General features: G+C 41.9%; 1 long non-coding RNA gene across 1 annotated transcript in view; it reads left to right on the forward strand.

Moving 5' to 3' along the window:
• The first annotated feature begins 7,182 nt into the window (after window positions 1–7,182).
• LOC115894219 overlaps window positions 7,183–19,282 on the forward strand; it is a 36,609-nt gene continuing 24,509 nt past the window's right edge. Inside the window, exon 1 of the long non-coding RNA XR_004054246.1 lies at window positions 7,183–7,695. This is a non-coding gene — a long non-coding RNA (uncharacterized LOC115894219). The remainder of the gene's footprint in view (window positions 7,696–19,282) is intronic.

Raw genomic sequence — 19,282 nt, forward strand, 5'->3', positions numbered from 1 at the left:
GCTGGTCTTTCCTCTGGCTGTGTTTTCAAAAAGTTCTGCTCCAAACCATTTGGGAAGCAGTGAGTTGGAGAAAGAACGAAGGGCAAGGATCTACACCCTATAATAATGCAGATTTCAAAACATAGCTTAGATTTTTGGAAAACCCCTTCATGAGCATGAAAAGTACAACAACTATGTTCAGATGTTTTTGCCAGCTGAAAACCACTGTGACACTTGAGATCAGTTGCAAACGTTCTCTCCTTCCCCACCAGCACCCAGGGCTGTGGTCCAGGGGGTGAACACAGTATTTGGCCTGTCCCAGGCCTAAGGGTGTATGAAGTGTGGGCATTGTTGGGTGAGCTTGGCTGGGAGGGCAGTGCTTCAATGCAAGGGAATCATGTGGAAAGATTCATGGAAACTTATATTAAAATATGATACCTCCAAAAATAATTTCTTGCAAGCAGCAAGAATTAATGCATTGTGAAACAAACAGAGCTTTCACTATTAACTTCAGGGAAGAAAAAAAAGGGAGGGTGGCTGGCTCAGTGGAAAATATCGGCTGTAAGCTGTGATTTTTTTCTTGCCTTTTCCATGCTAGATGGCACTAATTGAAGAGATCAGTTGTTTGGGGAGGGGTTTTTGGGGGAATATAGCATTTGATCATGTGATTTTGGGGCATCATGGGGTCCCTATTTTATTTTCACTGTTTACTCCACCATTGTTTTGGTCTTTGAGGTAATTTTTAATTTTAAGCTGATTGCATGATTTTTCTGGAAGTCAATACTCAGAGAAAAGGCTAATTTGGAGGGCCTGCAGAAGTGCTGGGGTGGGTGTTGACAGATCTGACTGACATTTGCATGGTATTTCCCTGCGTCCCTCCACCCCTGCCACCCTTAATCACCCTAGTGGCAGTGGTTTAATGACACAAAGATCCTGGAAAAGCGTTTCTCAACCAATTTCTTTCAAAGGGAAGCCATGGAGGAAGGAGCCATTTTATCTGAGCAAATAGCAAATTCTTACAGGAGTTTGTAATGGCTGTCCATTCTCCCACTCCATCCCCCAAAATAGAAGTTGTGGTGTGAAATGAGGACAGCAAATGATTCATATGTAGATGGGTTTATAATTCATTTTAGAAATAAAGCTGAGCCTGTAAATGACATTCCAGGAAAAATAAGGAAGAATGAGTAGCTTTAAGGGCACACCAGACGACTTAGGCCAAAATTAAAATATTTGGTAGACTTAAGTATATTTATTTTTTTGAAAGGTAATATGCAATTAAAGTTTCCACTGGAATAGTCACTTAAAATAGGTTTGTAATATTCATATTGTGAATTTATGGAGGGATGGTATGCTTTGATCTCATCAATGGTGCTATAAAGAAGGCTTGACATATAATGTTGACAGTGATAGAACAGAGGCTCAGATTCTGTCACTTTCCTAAGGTCATGCAGGTTGTAAGTGACTTGAACTTGGAAATTATGGCTCTAAAGCTCATTCTCTTTTCATTAAGTTGTACAGCATCTCACTCTATAAGGCTGTGTAATGATGGACCTGCTCACTCAAGATCTGGGTGGTGAAGAGTTTTGGATTTAGAATTAGAAGAGGTAATTGGATTAGATTAAAGTCTCACCTGATATTACTTAGCTGGGTGATTTGAAGCACATCACTAAAATTCTCTGAATCTCAACTTTATTATCTGTAAATTTGAAGGAGATATCATTTATTTATAGAGTTAAGACCAAAAATCATGAGTGTAAAAGTTATCTGAAGATGGTACAGTGCTCTACCATGATATACTGTTTATTAGGCACAGGCTATTATTTATTAGGCACAACAATAGATTGGAGCTAGGAGAAATTCAGAAGTCTTTTTTATAGCCTGCCTGACAATCTCTTTAATTATTTTCCATCTGCTCAAGAAGCTCCAAGCCCTAGTCACACTGAACTTTTTAATTTTTCCTTACACAATTTGCTCGCTCATATCTCTGTACTTGTGCGTAATACCCCTCTCCTGTGATCTCTTATGCATCTTTCGGAGGCCCTTTTCAGCTCCACTGGGTAGTTTTTCCTCTTCTAGGTGCCTATGCATTTTGTTTACAACTCTATTACAGCATTTCCTACAGTGTGTTGTAATTCATGCTTCTGCTCCTTCCTAAGCTATGAGCTTCTCAAGGAGACATGCTGCCATCTGTATTGTGTGCCTGATACATAGTAGACATCCAAAGGCTTGCTCAATGAATGCATGACTAGAGGTGTAAGAATTACTATCCTGACTCTCATACGCATTACAACCTAACTGAGGATCATGACAGACACGAAACACGAGCAAAGTAAACAGGAAAAAGGATTCTGTGATGTAGGTGCAAAATTCAGTGCATAAATTCAGAGGAGCAGGAGACCTTTGAAAGTTAAAGGAATCAGGGAAAGTCTCCTGTGAGTATGTGGAATTACTTAATAAGTGATGAATGGAGAAATCATTAAACCCACCAGAATTCCTTCAGGGAGAAAATCCTGCTAATTTGGAAGGTACTCTGTGGTAGATGCTAAATACTCAAGGCATCTGCTTAGGGACAAAACTGTGCTATAAGAGGAAGAGCATTTAGTTATTCTAAGAGATAAGGATGAGGAAAGGGAGAATGGAGGTGGATTGAAAATGATGGCTGAAGACCACACACCCAGCAAATCTCAAGGACATTCACTAAATCCTGAAGTGCTTGAACTGAATGGATTTTTTTTAAATGGAAACAATGAATGGACTCAAATTAGACATTCCATGTGAATATAGGAACATGGAGACAGGGAACCAAGGCACAGCTATTCAGAGAACATGAGATGGCCTCCTTGGGGTTCAAAGACATAGATTTGGAGTTTGGGCCAGGTTTAACCAAATCTCTCAGGATTGGAGCTGAGGAGCAAAGAAAAGGGGAAACATATCTGGGTGATAATATCCAAATGAGTTGCATCTCCAAAGCAGAAAATTGGCCATGGGCCTTAAGGAATCATGCAAGTTAAAGCAAAATAATATTTCAATTCTCTATATAAACATTCCTGTAGCCACTGGCCCCTAGACCTATAGTTTATAAATGTCAGTCTAGCCAGCATGCTGATGGAGGAAAAGCTTTCACCTAAACACTGTGACAATGTAAGTTGTTCATAATACTAAATTCATTTAACTTGTAGAACTATATTTCAAAATGTTATTTTTCTGACATAATTGTTCATTTTTAAATGAATTGATGGCTTTTGATGTCTTTGCATGGCAGAATTAAAATGTGTCAACTTCATGTTCATTTTCTAAATTTCTTTTTTTTTTTTTTTTGAGACGGAGTCTTGCTCTGCCGCCCAGGCTGGAGTGCAGTGGCCGGCTCTCAGCTCACTGCAAGCTCCGCCTCCCGGGTTCACGCCATTCTCCTGTCTCAGCCTCCCGAGTAGCTGGGACTACAGGCGCCCGCCTCGTCGCCCGGCTAGTTTTTTGTATTTTTTAGTAGAGACGGGGTTTCACCGTATTAGCCAGGATGGTCTCGATCTCCTGACCTCGTGATCCGCCCGTCTCGGCCTCCCAAAGTGCTGGGATTACAGGCTTGAGCCACCGCGCCCGGCCCATTTTCTAAATTTCTTAGAGATTTTATTGGTCTGTAAAATCCAAAATTTGAAGAACCACTTCTTTTAATATGACCCATAGTATAATTTCAGTTCGCTAGTTTGTCCTGAATTAAATGGAAGGTTTATTTTCAGTTCCTAAGTTCATTACTGGTGGTCATGTTTGGTGTGGATTTTTAAGGCAATCCCTTTTTCGAGTCACATCATTCATAGCCTCTTCAAATTAAAATTTGTGAGTAGATGCACTGCCCCAGTTCCCTCGAAGGCTGTCTGCATATGAACAGGGTTTGATTTTGTAGTCAATATGGCATTCAACAAAATGAACCCCATAGTTAGTAAAAATAATACCTTGCATTGTAGTATTACAAAGCAGTGTTTGTATAATGATTACATATTTTCACTTACATAATTATGAAATGCACAACCGTGACTGCTGCACAGTAATTAGTCACAAATGGCACACATTTCATGTAAGTGGCTGCAATTCCTGTGACTTTTCCTATTAGGGCTAGCTACATGAGCATGTGACCTATCTAGTCCCACAGGGTCCCCTTGCTCAAGAGCGTCCCATGCTTGGTTTAATGTGCTGTGGTTGCTGTCTTGAAATTGTTCATAATTGTTGACAAGGGGACCCACCCCACATTCCCCCTTTACACTGAGTCCTACAAAGTATATGGCCATATCCGACTGCTATTGCAAGGATTCAAGCTGGGCTGGGAGGTAGAAATAGAAGGACCAGGTAGAGAGGCAAGGGAGCAAGACTGAATCCTTTTAGTCATCTCAGGAGCCCCTGCCTCCAATCCAACCAGAAGGGCTTCTACTCTTACTTAGAAAGTCTTGGCTCTTTTTATTTCACTGGAACTAGGAAGAAGAATTAGCTTTCTAGAAAATAAAGTTTTAGTTAGGTCACAGTAAGGGGGAGCTGGGGAGATGCTATGGTTTTGATAATGTCCCCAGATTCCATGTGTTGGAAACGTAATCTCCAAATTCATACGTTGATTGGAGGTGGGGCCTTTCAGAGGTAATTAGGATTAGATAAGGTCATCAGGGTGGGAGTCCCCATGATGGGACTGGTAGCTTAATCAGAAGAAGAAGAGAGACCCTAGCTGGCATGCTCTTGCCCTCTCACCATGTGATGGTGAGAAATGAATGTCTTGTCTTTATAAATTACTTAGTCTGTGGTATTTTGTTAGAACAACAGAACACGAACTAAGAAAATTGATACTGAGGAGAGGGGCTATTGCTAGTAAGAAATACCTGAAAATGTGGAAGCAGCTTTGGGACTGGGTAATACATAGAGGCTGGGCTCTGAGAATAACTCACAGTGGTCAAGTGGTCTAGGAGATGGCTTCAGGGAGACCAGAAGCATTTGACGGGATAAATAGTGGTCATGAGATAGGCAGTGTAACCTACCTCACTCTTCCCCACTCTTCCATAGCATCTGCAGTGAAGATATTGTTTCTTACGGTTTTGTTAGTGGATTTCTTTGTGGAGCTCAAAGTTCTGAACCCATGTTGATTCAACATGAAAATATTGTTCATGCAGGCTCAAGGAGCCAGAAGACGGGTGGGGGGATGGAAGGGGGGGTCAGTGGGCAACTGGGCTCAGAATGGTGTGTCCTCAGCGAGAATTCCAGTTCTGCCATAATCTTCCCTGTGAAGTTCTGAGAATGAGTATACAACGCCATAATGTGGTCTGGGACTATGGTGGGGATGGTGGGTGTTCCCCACACTTTAGCAGAACGAAGCCTGTGTAAGCTGTGAAACTGTCAGCTTTGGAGATTAGTCATCCTTGCTCAGACTCCATAAAGCTTTTGCATTGGTTAGGCTGATGTTTCACTTTTAACTCATATAGTAGACTTCAGACACTATTGGAAATAGTGCTTTTATCATTAGCTATGTTGCCATTTTTATTTTTTCAAGCTGCTGCTTCTCTCTCTCTCTCTCACACCACATAAGTACACTTAAAGCTTTACCCTTGCTATGAGGTTAACCTAAGGCAGAGGGTGTCTTGCCAGCTATAGGCCAAAACTCTGGGTAGGCATGTGAGAAAGAAATATTTTGGCAGCAATATAGCTTAGGGAAGTCATTATTTTTTAACATAAGTGACAGTAAATATTTACAAATTCAGGCTCCTGTGGGTGTTGAGATTCTGAGTGGAAAAGCAATTTACTTTGAATATGTTCTCTTTTTTTTTTTTTTTTTTACTTTGACTATGTTCTCCTTTTTTCAGTAACCATGACTAATTCCCCTCCTCACAGGGTGGAGAGCAAGTTGACTCTCGATCTAGCCAGAGGCGAGGGGGGAAAAAAACAAGTTTTCTTATACTTCTGGTAGTAGGCATATGGTTAGAATACAGGAGTAAGAAAACAAATGCAACTCTTAAAATTATAGTACAGATTAATAAATGAAGTAAACATCTAAATATTGCTAAAGTGGCTGAATCACAGATCCACTGTTTCTTACTCTAGTTTTTGCTACAGGGGCAAAAAACCTATAAATTTGGGGTATATTGCAGCAAATGAACTAAATCACAGATGTTTGAGTATTTACGATGCCGGGAGAGACAAGAAAAATAAGACAAAAACCTTGCCTTCAAGGTACTTATATTTGTGAAGAAAATATATCAACAATGCAAAGTCATGTAATCATAAAAATATGAATGACACTTTAACAATAGAAGGGAGGGAGAAAGCTGAGTGTGGTTAATTTACACAGAGAATATATCAAGTTGTTTCAGAGAGGCAAGACATTATTTGCCTCTGAGTCTTCCTGGAAACAGTCTCCCTGGAGGAGGTAGATTTGAATATTGAAAGGGGCATTCTACGCAGGCAGAAGGCATGAGTGGAATCATAGAGGTGGTGAAAGATCCATGAGAGTGAGATGAGTAAGCCAACCTGGCTAATGTGAGGTTTTGGGATGGTGAATAATTGGAGACTGTGCTGGAAATAGCTAGTGCATTGGACTCCAGGGGGTCTTAATTGGTGGGATAAGTGCTCCTCCATGTACCACGAAAGACCTGCTCTGACACAGTAAAAATCTCTGCATCTCCCTTTGCCGCTGAGTCATCTTAGGCTTCCCTCTCTGCTTTTCCCTTGAAGCCAGGAGTTCTTTCCCAATGGGCAGGCCCATGCTTCCTGAAATCCAGCGCAAGATGAGGCCTGGCAGGTGAGTGTGCAGGGCCGTGGTGCAGACTCCTTCAAGCTCATCATCACTCCAGCTTGGTCAGGGTCTGTTTGGAAAATGGAGTGGTGACATCCTCTTGCCTCAGGATGTGTGGAAGCTCCTCCTTCCATGTGTACAGTAGAAACAGGGCATCTCTGATCCTTCACTACCCCCAGAACCCACTCCCCTGGCTCCTGGCCGAAGGGCCTGAGAAGTGGTTGTAAAATTGGGAATTTGGCCAAAGGACCAGTACTATATAAAGATTCATTTAAACCCCTGAGCAAGGGATTATGGATGCAGACCTGATAATGAGCCATTATGAGAAAATGAAAAGCACAGACTTTGTGGTGCGGCCCTCAGAGCTAAGTAATTCTGGAGAGTAATTATGAAGCAGAAGAATGATTATACAAACTGCAGACTAAACATTTAGGCCCTGTGTGTGAGGCCAGCTGACAAAGCAGAGGTAATTAATAGGCAGTTACAATGTGGAAGATTCTGGAAAGTAGAGTTCGGTCGTCTGAAATTTAGTCTGACAGAGGAATATTAGCAAGATAAATGTATTTGGACCAAGCACTCGAGAGGAAGGGCATGCTCAAATCGTTTTTGTAAAAAGTCCCTGGTGGTGTTTGACTCCCTTCTGCGTCCTTCATGAAACAGTTCTTGAGTGTTACGGTTGGCAAGCGTGTGGGTGGGGGAGATGTCATATGCACCCACTCCAGCTGTACAAGCAAGACACTGCGAGGATTAGACACTTGTTAGTTATGAACTTGGGTATCTGGTCTGTTTCTTTGCCTTTCAAAGGCACTTCCTGGCAGAGAGGTACAATGGTGCTTTGCAGGAAACCCTGTGCCCGCAGCATCTGTTCTGCAGCTCGGCAGACCGCGGCTGGCCCTGAGCATGGCCTGCTAATTTTCTGGGTCAGGTGTGGCTGTGGTGAGATGGGTCTCAGCCAGGTAAGACCCTCTAATCTTTACTCTCTTTCTCCTGCCATAGATGCACTGATTGGAGGGTATGACATGAATTCTTGCCTGCCTTTGGGTCATGAGGGAAACGGAGAGAGTGTAATGGGCTTTTTGGAGTGCCAGGAGCCGAGTCCCCAGTGTTCATTCTTAGAAACCATGAAGCTGTTCTTTGAACTCCAACTTCTTTTTCTTCTATATTCGTTCGGGGCCCTTTCCTCTACAACCGCCTCATTCTTGCTGTTGAGAGATGCCTCCTTCCTATTCTCTAAATGTCCAATTTTATCTTCCTTTGGAATGCCATCAAATTCTTCCTCCCTTTTTCTGTATCCCACCTCCAAAAATAATCCTAACCCCTACCTCTTCAGAGTGTCCATTTCCTCAAAGCTAATCCTGGAAGGAGCATATAAGTTGATGAACTCATACTAATATCTGAATGACTGTAGCCCTTGGATGGTTAGAAAATCAAGGTAGTTGTTCACTGTAGAAGATTGTTTAAAGCCAAGTGGTTAAGAATATTCTATATCCTTCCTTTTGCATATATTATCTCGTTCGTCCTTGTGAAGCAGATAATCTCACCATCTCAATGTACAGAAAAGGAAACAGGCTCAGAACATTTCATGTAGCCTACTTAAATAGTCTAGGCAGAGATTGAACCCACATCTCTGGCCCCAAGAGATCTTGATAATTCCCTCACACCTGCTGCCTAACAGCAGATGGAAATATATTTGGATTCCTCTTACCCTTAAGGAAACCTGCTAAGTTAAACTCTAAAAATCAGTAGTCTGCTCAGGGGATACAGGGAGAACTAGGACCATTGTCCCAAATGTGTAGTCATATTTATCTGCTTACCAAATGACCATGTGATGAATCCCTGAAAACCAAGGGAGAACCACAGAATTAAAAAAAAAAAAAATCAGAGTTCTGTGACTTCTTTTTTACTAGGTTTCCCTAAAATTGTTTTACTACAAAGCCCTGAGTATAGGCCACATGCTACTAGATGATCCATGGTATCTCTTAGCCCAGTTATAACAACTTAGAGTTTTCCTTGCTTTTTTCTAATTGAATACAATGTTCCCAGTTATACTAGTTATGAAAGATGATTGCAAAAACCATGCCTGGGTCATTTAAAGTCATCCTCTTCTTGAACCAGTTGGTTCCATCTGGTCTTCTGGATGAAAGAAGTGTAAGACATTGAGCTGAGTACTGCCCTCAAGTGAGTTTTGTTCTCCAGAAGTTACTTTCTATGATGCCAAGCCCACACATCTGGTGAGAAGCAGATGAGGAAGTTTCCCTTGGGATTAAACTAAGTGGCAGTGATTCACATCACTCAAGGGCGATGCCATAGTCAGAAAAGGAAACTTGCTTAGGCAGAAAAGGAATCGTCTCTCATAACCAAACCATGGGAGCAGAGGGTTGTGGCTGGACCTTAGGAATAATCTGGATGAGGAATCAATGATCCTAAGCCTTTGTCTCACCATCGCTGGCCTCTGCTTTTCTGTACTTGATTCCATTCTGTCTGACAGACATCCTCCTGACAGCTGAAAACAAGACCAGCAGAAGCAACCAACCCTCACTGCTCACAGCTGGTCCCCCAGGACCAGCTGACACTGATAGTAGCTGTTTTAAACCACAGGAATAAAATGGAGGAAAAATCATCTTCCAAAGACAAGAAATGCTGCTCATGAAAGAAAGGTGCTGTGTAGATTCCCAATAAACAATATTATCTGTAAATGACTCTGGGAATCACTCATAAGTGATGATAAAGCTGATTATGCGTTACCTAAATGTTGTTTAGATTTGAAAAAATTGATTTGTAGCATATAAAATTTCATTTTATATTACTGAAATAGAAATATGAAGGAATGGAAACACTTTTAAAACAAAGTTACACTAAGACATTAGCTCCTTTGACTCACATATTTCAAAAACAATGACGGTTTTCAGTGGAAAATAACGCTAAAAAGTTTTGAAAAATAACAGTAATAAGGAAGAATTTGAGTAATGAAACATTTATTCACTCATTTTCCTTCAAGTATGTACAATATAACTATAAAACAATTAGACTAAAAAGTGACAAGCACACCGGAACCTTAAACCAACAAATTTTATAGACATTTTGTTGGTATAATAATAGCATTAATATGTATTGAATGTTTACCAAGTGCAGGTAACTATTATAAAACCTTTATTGGCATGATCTGAATTAGTTCTCAAAACAAATAGTTGGCAAACTAAGGCCTGTGGGCCAAACTTGGCCCACCTTCTATTTTCGTACAGAGTTTTACTGGAACACAGCAACACTCATTCAATTATGCATTGTCTTAATTAATAAAAGTGGCTACTTTTATGCTACAGCTATAGTGGCAGAGACTCTGTGGACTACAGAGCCTGAAGAATTTGCCATCTGGCCCTTTACAGAAGAAGTTAGTTGATCCCTGCAAAACAATCCAGTGGAGTAGGTACTGTTATTTCTGCTTTACCCCAAGGCCACAGAATGGTAATTGTTAGGATAGTGATTCAAATCCTGAACTGTCTGACTATAAAGTCATCTTTTTAGATAGATTTACAACACAGAGCACAGGCCCTAGAGTCAGACTGTTTGGGTTCAGATCAGATTCTACCATTTAGTAGCTGCATATTGGACAGTTTGCTTAACTGCCCTGTACCTCGGATTCCTTTATAACTCTTCCCATTGGTAACAGATGTGGCTGGTCATCCTTCATGTCAGTACGGGCCTTGGACCCTGGCTGTCCCAGGCCCTGTATCTCAGGGCTTCCCACGCTTTGGAGTACCTCCTTTAACATTCTCAAAATTCCTCTGGGAACAGCTGGAGTAGCAGTGCCATCTGGGCAGGGTGCCCTGAGCTGGGACCAGTAAGTATCTTGGTCCCCATTTCTGCCCTTTGGAGTACTCTTTGATCTCTACTTCCCAACCCTTATGTGGGGCTGACCTGATGCCCCAAGAAGCTCCAGGATTAATATCTGTGGGTTTATTTTGGGGTCCTTGACCTGGCCCTGATTCCTGGTAGGTGACCTGATGAGCTACTGCTCCCCAGAATAGCCCAGTTTTTCTCGTTGAGTCACCAGGCAAGTGCAGATGTGTTGATTTTGATGACTCTCACTTACATAAAACCCATAAGTTGAGGGCTCTGAGGTTCTCATAGCCCACTGCCAGCCCTTGACTAGAGCCATATGTGGGGTCCATGTGTCAGGTCTTACTGCTCCATGTCCAAATAAATAGTGGCTTCCAATCTATAGCACCCCAGGGCAGTGAAGGTGGTATCACTCACCCTCTCCCCTGTGCCCCTCCCATCACTAGCACCAGGAAAATCAGACCCCTTCCCTGAGCATTCTTCCAGGGCATTGTCTGTCCCCAAAGAACATTTGACACTTGCTCTGCAATGCTAGCAGACCCTTCTGCTTGAGGCCCTCCAATCAATGTGTTGCCTGTATCAATGTGTTGACATGAACCCTCTGTGCTTAAGCCATGTTGGTGAGAGGTGGACATTTCTTGCACAAATAGGACCATTCTTCTTGTTCTACCCATGGGTTCCCCCCACCTCCCTATGGTGATAGTGTGTGGAAGGCAAAGGTACTGTCAACATTAAAATCACATTCTAGGAATGCAGGAATTACCCTAGGGAGTTCAAGAGAAGATATGGTCAGAAAATGTGCTCTTCTATATTTATGCTATAAAATTTTAAACAGTGAATTTAACAATCTCAGAAAATGAATTAACATTCACATTTTCCTGCATACTCTGGGCAAGACTTGACTTTGTGGTCATCATCTCCAAAGCACAGTAACCGCCCTCCTTTGAGAGCATCATTGGAAGCCAGGATTCATGGGTGGCAGCGGGGATGACACAACGTGATTGATGATATAACCAGCATTAAATAAATGATATTAAGGAAATCCAGAAGCTAGAAAATCTGTTTCAGTACAAACAAATGCTGAAGAGCTGGTGTTGTAATAACAGCATTGCTACCTTTTTCTCCCAGCGAGAAATGTGGAATTAGCACATCCAACAATAAAAAACACAGAGGATTCTGGCATCTGCACAGGAAGTGATGGTGCCTAGATACTATGAAAACAATCTGAGGAGTGGCGCCCAAGATGGCTGAATAGGAACAGCTCCAGCCTCCAGCTCCCAGTGTGAGTGACACAAAAGAAGGGTGATTTCTGCATTTTCAACTGAGGTACCGGGTTCATCTCACTGGGGCATGTTGGACAGTTGATGCTGGTCCGTGGGTGCAACCTGACCGGCAAGAGCTGAAGCAGGGCAAGGCATCGCCTCACCTCACCTCGGAAGTGCAAGGGGGAAGGGAATTCCTTTTCCTAGCCAAGGGAAACTGAGACACACAACACCTGGAAAATGGGGTAACTCCCACCCTAATACTGTGCTTTACCAAGGGTCTTAGCAAACAGCACACCAGGAGATTATATCCCACACCTGGCCTGGAGGGTCCCACACCCATGGAGCCTCCCTCATTGCTAGCACAGCAGTCTGAGATCTAACTGCAGCAAGGCTGGGGGAGGGGCGCCCGCCATTGCTGAGGCTTAAGCAGGTAAACAAAGCTGCCAGGAAGCTCGAACTGAGTGGAGCCCACTGCAGCTCGGGGAGGCCTGCCTGCCTCTGTAGACTCCTCCTCTGGGGACAGGGCATAGCTAAACAAAAAGCAGCAGAAACCTCGGCAGAAGTAAAAGTCCTTGTCTGACAGCTTTGAAGAGAGCAGTGGTTCTCCCAGCACGGAGGCTGAGATCTGAGAACAGACAGACTGCCTGCTCAAGTGAGCCCCTGACCCCTGAGTAGCCTAACTGGGAGACATCCCCAACTAGGTGCAGACCGACACATCACACCTCACATGGCTGGGTACACCCTGAGACAAAGATTCCAGAGCAAGAATCAGACAGCAACAATCGCTGTTCAGCAATATTCTATCTTCTGCAGCCTCCGCTGCTGATACCCAGGCAAACAGGGTCTGGAGTGGACCTCAAGCAAACTCCAACAGACCTGCAGCTGAGGGTCCTGACCATTGGAAGGAAAACTAACTAACAGAAAGGACACCCACACCAAAACCCCATCAGTACAACACCATCATCAAAGACCAAAGGCAGATAAAACCACAAAGATGGGGGAAAAAGCAGTGCAGAAAAGCTGGAAATTCAAAAAATCAGAGCATATCTCCCCCTCCAAAGGAACGCAGCTCATCACCAGCAATGGAACAAAGCTGGACGGAGAATGATTTTGACAAGTTGAGAGAAGGCTTCAGCCAATTGAACTTCTCAGAGCTAAAGGAGGAACTACGTAACCAGTGCAAAGAAACTAAAAACCTTGAAAAAAGAATGGATGAATGGATAACTAGAATAATTAATGCAGAGAAGACCTTAAAAGAACTAATAGAGATGAAAACCATGACACAAGAACTATGTGACAGATACACAAGCTTCAGTAACTGACTCGATCAACTGGAAGAAAGAGTATCAGTGATTGAGGATCAAATGAATGAAATGAAGCAAGAAGAGAAATGTAGAGAAAAAAGAGTAAAAAGAAATGAACAAAGCCTCCAAGAAATATGGGATTATGTGAAAAGACCAAATCTACATCTGACTGGTGTGCCTGAAAGTGATGGGGAAAATGGAACCAAGTTGGAAAACACTCTGCAGTTTTCCAGGAGAACTTCCCCAGGAGAACTTCCCCAACCTAGCAAGGCAGGCCAACATTGAAATTCAGGAAATACAGAGAACACCACAAAGATACTCCTCAAGAAGAGCAACTCCAAGACACATAATTGTCAGATTCACCAAAGTTGAAATGAAGGAAAAAATGTTAAGGGCAGCCAGAGAGAAAGGTCGGGTTACCCACAAAGGGAAGCCCATCAGACTAACAGCAGATTTCTTGGCAGAAACTCTCTAAGCCAGAAGAGAGTGGGGGCCAATATTCAACATTCTTAAAAGAATTTTAAACCCAGAATTTCATATCCAGCCAAACTAAGTTTCATAAGTGAAGGAGAAATAAAATCCTTTACAGACAAGCAAATGCTTAGAGATTTTGTCAATCACCAATGTGGTGATTCCTCAAGGATCTAGAACTAGAAATACCATTTGACCCAGCCATCCCATTACAGGGTATATACCCAAAGGATTATAAACCATGCTGCTATAAAGACATATGCACACGTATGTTTATTGCAGCACTATTCACAATAGCAAAGACTTGGAATCAACCCAAATGTCCATCAGTGACAGACTGGATTAAGAAAATGTGGCACATATACACCATGGAATACTATGCAGCCATAAAAAAGGATGAATTTGTGTCCTTTGTAGGGACATGGATGCAGCTGGAAACCATCATTCTCAGCAAACTATCACAAGAACAGAAAACTAAACACCACATGTTCCTACTCATAGGTGGGAATTGAACAATGAGATCACTTGGACACAGTAAGGGGAACATCACACACTGGGGCCTATTGTGGGGAGGGGAGGGGGGGAAGGATAGCATTAGGAGATATACCTAATGTAAATGACGTGTTAATGGGTACAGCACACCAACATGGCACATGTATACATATGTAACCACGTTGTACACATGTACCCTAGAACTTAAAGTATAATAAAAAAATTAAAAACAAAAAAAATGCTGTCAAAAAAAAATCTTCCCTTGTACTGAATAATAGGCAAATACAAAAATATCTATTCTTTACCCGTTATTCTAAATCTTCATTGATAAGTCATGACTCAGGCATATGAATTTTGTAAAACATTAAATCAAATTCTTTATACAGACAGGGACTTGGTAGAAAATGTTTTCCAGGGACACATACCATAAAGACGCCCTGCTTGGTATCACCTCATTTTCTTTTCTATGAAGTCACTCTTCCACTTGCAGTTCCTCCTGTCTTTTCTTTACATTGGTGCTTTCCCATGTTTTTTTTTTTTTTTTTTTTTTCTCATTTAGGGTGTTCTTTCCTCCTTTTCAAAAATCACCTTATGCTTTGTAATCTTTGTAGCCCTCAGCTTCTTTCCAAGCAGGTAATTTTGCCTTTCTCTGTCTCTTTGGTCATCTGTCTGTCTTAGCCTGTCAGACATTCTCTCACACTCTACACGTGCACACGCACGCACACTCTGTACATATACACTATGCACATATCACATATACACACAACTGATAAGCATTTTGTTTTAATGTACAAGCAGCATGTTTACACAGAATTTGTCCTTGGCTTTAGGAACTATAGAACTCACCAAATAGACGGCTACATATCTGATACAGGAGAGAGAGTCCGGATTACTTGCTTTTATTCTCAATCTTGTCTGGATAATCAGGTTACAGTATGCTAAGGACACCGAGATGTGCAGGATGGCACAAGTGGAAATTCTTCTAGATGCCTTGTGGTGCACTCTTGAGTGTCTGTGGTTAGAACTTGATTCTTTACTGGCCTATGGATCAAGTGTCCTGTGGTTTGTGACAGCTGCAGTGTTGGATGAGATAACTGGGGGTGCTAGGCATAATTCATCCCTATGTGTCTACATTCTGACTATAGAAAGCTATTGACCTAAAATAACATGTCATTTAAAAATATTTTGATAGTGTAAGATCCATTTTTTGTTTTGGATCAGGAGGCACTACAGTCAATGTTTACATGTCATACCTCTTTGTTTTCACAGATAATTTATATTTCTTTATCTCTGACACTATTTGGCTGTCCTAGAAATAGCTGATGACACCAATTAGGATATACACTCAGTCGCTGATGACGTCCTATCCTATTATGTGTTCATGCACAGCAGGGCAGGGTATCTGAAATGCATTTGCTTTAGCACATTTAGGTAATGTGTGGGAAAGGTGACAGGTTTTTATTTTCTTTTTTGCCAATTTGTACATTAATGTCTCTTAAGTGGCAGATTAAACATTTCTTAAAGCACTAACACTGATTAAAAATGTTTGTTTAGGCTTGTTCAGAACTCTAAGTGCTTGCAGGATCCAAATCACATTCTCCTCCTTTAAGCCAACATTTTAAAAGCCTGTAATGGCTGTATCTTATTGAAGCAAACGAAATAACTTTCTATAGGGCTATTTTCTTTTATAAGGTAAATAACTAAAACTTGTAAATATGGAAAAAAATCCAGATCCTTAGACATATTTGTAAGTATATATTTTAAATAAATGTTTCAGTCCTATTAGTCTCTATCATTTTAATACACTGGCAAAATGCATAGTACTTTGTTCTTTTCTCAAAACTCTTTTTCAGAATTTATGGCATTTCTTGTATCCGGTAAAGACTACTGATAAGCCATTTCTTGTGGACTAATAAAAAAGAATTCATGTTTGATAAGCATTAATTTTAGTCTCTGCTTTTTATCTATTTATTCATTCTTTCATTCTTCATTCAGCAGCAGCTTCTGTGCTGGGCTGGGAGTCAGGTTGGAGGAATGTGCCCTCTCACCAGGAGGATGGACTTGACTGGATCACTTCGGGAGACCCACTGAATAGAGGGGCCTCTGCAAATGCAATGCGGCCCAAGAGGAGGGAATGACTGATTCTAACACAGGCTTCACAGAGAAGGTGACAGAGGTTTTAATGGGTTAGGAAAAGAGGAGTTCATGCAAAGACAGAGAGGCTGAAAAGACTGGTATTTGGGGAGTTCTGCAATGATAAATGAGGGAGAATCTAAATGTGTGTGGCTGGTGGCATGAGTGAGGAGGGACGTGTAGATTGAGGCCAGAAGGCGAAGGGACTTGAGTGCCATTTCCAAGACTTTGTTTGGACTTTGTCTCCTGGCTATGGAGACCTCATAAGAACCTTTAGTCAGGGTGGTGACTTAGAGTGGGCACTATTGGAATCAGAGGCTCTCACAATAACTGTGAGAGGGAACAAGGACTTAAGGCAAAGACTTTCTGTGTGATTACAGACAAATTTATTATGCAATACAATAGATAAAAAATTAATGCATAAGTCTTCATAGCCCCTCTTCCTCTTCTCCCATCCAGGAACATTCTAACAGAGCTATGGATTATGAGTTGGATTTTCTTGGGAGTTAAAAGAAGAATATAAATATTCTAAATGCTTTAATTCCTCTTTGTTGCTACATCTTGATTTGTTTTTTCACTGTAACTGCACTGAGATCAGTCCCCATGGAGCTCTAGGTTATTAGGGCTACATAACATTTTTTTTTTTTTTTTTTTTTTTTTTTTTTTTTAGGAGAGCCAGTATAATGTTGGGTGACCCAAAGGTTAATGCCTATTTGGGGGCAGTTTGAAGACCTACTGGTTAGTCACATCTACAAAGATACAAGATAAGATAGGCAAGATCTTAAAAACCCAAATCCTGTCTGGTTTCCTGCTACCACAGAAGGTTCCTGAGGAATATTCCAGAATAAGAACATGCTATTTGTTACCAGCTAGGGCTTTGTCCCTGACACCTCACAAAAGTGCCTATTCCAGGTCATGGACCTGGGTCAATCTGTGAGCAAGATATCAGAACCCTTTGCCTCCTCTGAACTCAGAAGCAATTAAGATGACATCCATCTTTGGATGCTCTCTCCTGGACTCTACCTGATTCCTGCTTGGTTTTCTAACAGAGGGAAAAAAAGAGGATGCTGCTTTCCAACCATAAGGAGGCCTCCATCCAATCTTATCCTATCAGTTGCTAGGAAGGGAAAAGAGAGAAGTGATCTCTGTTTTAAGAAAGTTGAACTTTAAAGGAAGAAGTTCTGAATGAAGTACCCCAATCAGGAGCAAGGATGCTTATCTTCTTTCCTCCTCTGATATGGTTTGGCTGTGTCCCCACCCAAATCTCATCTTGAATTGTAGTTCCCATAGTCCCCATGTGTCATGGGAGGGACCCAGTGAGAAGTAATTGAATCATGGGAGTGGTTACCTGCATGCTGTTCTTGTGATAGTAAGTTCTCACGAGATCTGATGGTTTTATAAGGGGCTTTCCCCTCCTTCTCTCTGCACTTCTCCTTGCTGCCACCATGTGAAGAAGGATGTGTTTGCTTCCATTTCTGCCATAATTCTAAGTTTCCTGAGGCCTCTCCAGCCCTGCAGAACTGTGAGTCAATTAAACCTTTATGTTTAATAAACTATCCAGTCTCTGTTATATCTTTATTAGCAGCATGAGAACAGACTAATACAGCTAACCCACTTTACCTTTAGCAGCATAGATTCAATTCCACCTTCTTTGTACAAATTAGGGTGTTGGGCAGAGTGAGTATTTGACTTTCATTTATTCATTGGATTTTACATCCAGGTTGTGCCACTAGCACAAAGAGTTCATGGAAGGCCTTGTATACCTGTTAGGGGTTTGGGCTTTATATGGCAAAGGAGAGTTTCTGAAGGTTGCTAATTTGGGACTTTATGGGTTTACATGTTCAGTTAGAGAAGCTTAAAATATTTTTTAAAATAAAGTATCTAAAAAATATTTTTAGGGCCCATCACTCACAAAATTAAAAAAGAAAAACATTGGCAGGGGTCATACTAAAGACAGTGAAATAGTTAGGAAGCTGTTGCTATGTAATAGAAGCAAGGTATGATGAGGACCTGAATGAAGTCAGTGGCAGTGGGATTGGAGAAAAGAGACTGGACGTGAGAAATATTTATGAGGCAAAAGAGAAGAGGGTTATGTGGAGAAAGGAGTCACCTCCCGGGTTTTGTCCTGAGAAGCTGGTTGGATGGGATTGCCACTCACAAGCACGGGAGAAGGATAGATGGAAGCATATTTTTGATGGTGAACTTGATTTGAAATATGGTAAATTTGGGGTTCTGGCAGGCCAAACAAGCAGAGATGTCCAGGGCTCATCTGGATATTCAGGTCTGAAGCCCAGGCGTCATATCTGGGTAGGAGATAGAGATGTGGGAGTCATCAGAAAATAGCTGGCAGTTGAAGCTCTGAAACAAGACATCACCAAGCAGAAGAATGAGAATGACCCTAGGGTGCATGGTAGCAATGGGGTCAGTAGCAGAAGAAGAACTGGGAAGGATTCAGAGTGGTGTAGTTGGGGAGAGAGAAGGGAGTGAGAGTAGCAGTGCCCTGGAGAGTCAAGTGCTGCAGAGAAGGAAGGGAGGTAGGGTGGGGAACATCTGTGACTTTAGGAAAGTGGTTCATTGGTGACTGCCGAGCATAGCTTCAGTGAATGGTGGCAGTAGATCTGGAGGAAAGTGACTTCAGTGTATGTGAGGTGAGCAAATGCAGACATTGGTATAAACGCCCCTCTTGAGGCTGTGGAAGCAGCTTACATTTTCGAGGCAGGACTGGGTTTGGTTTTCAGAGGTAGGGGCTCGAGCATATTCTCTGCAGAAGCCCTGTCAGTCAGTGAGACTGGTAAAGACTATTGTCATGTAGTCAGAGGCAGAGTCTCAATTCTACTCCTTGTCTTATCTCTGTCACACTGAATACTTTTGCTCTTTCTTACATCACCAGTTGGCTCCCAGTGCTCCCAGGCTTTTCTGGGTTTGCTCTGGGTTTGTTCACCTCTTGTGTTAGTCTGTTCTCATGCTGCTATGAAGAAATACCCGAGATTGGGTAATTTATAAAGGAAAGAGGTTTAACTGACTCACAGTTCTGCAGGACT

This window comes from Rhinopithecus roxellana, chromosome 17 (assembly GCF_007565055.1).
Source record: "Rhinopithecus roxellana isolate Shanxi Qingling chromosome 17, ASM756505v1, whole genome shotgun sequence".
In the NCBI taxonomy this organism is placed as follows: Eukaryota; Metazoa; Chordata; class Mammalia; order Primates; family Cercopithecidae; genus Rhinopithecus; species Rhinopithecus roxellana.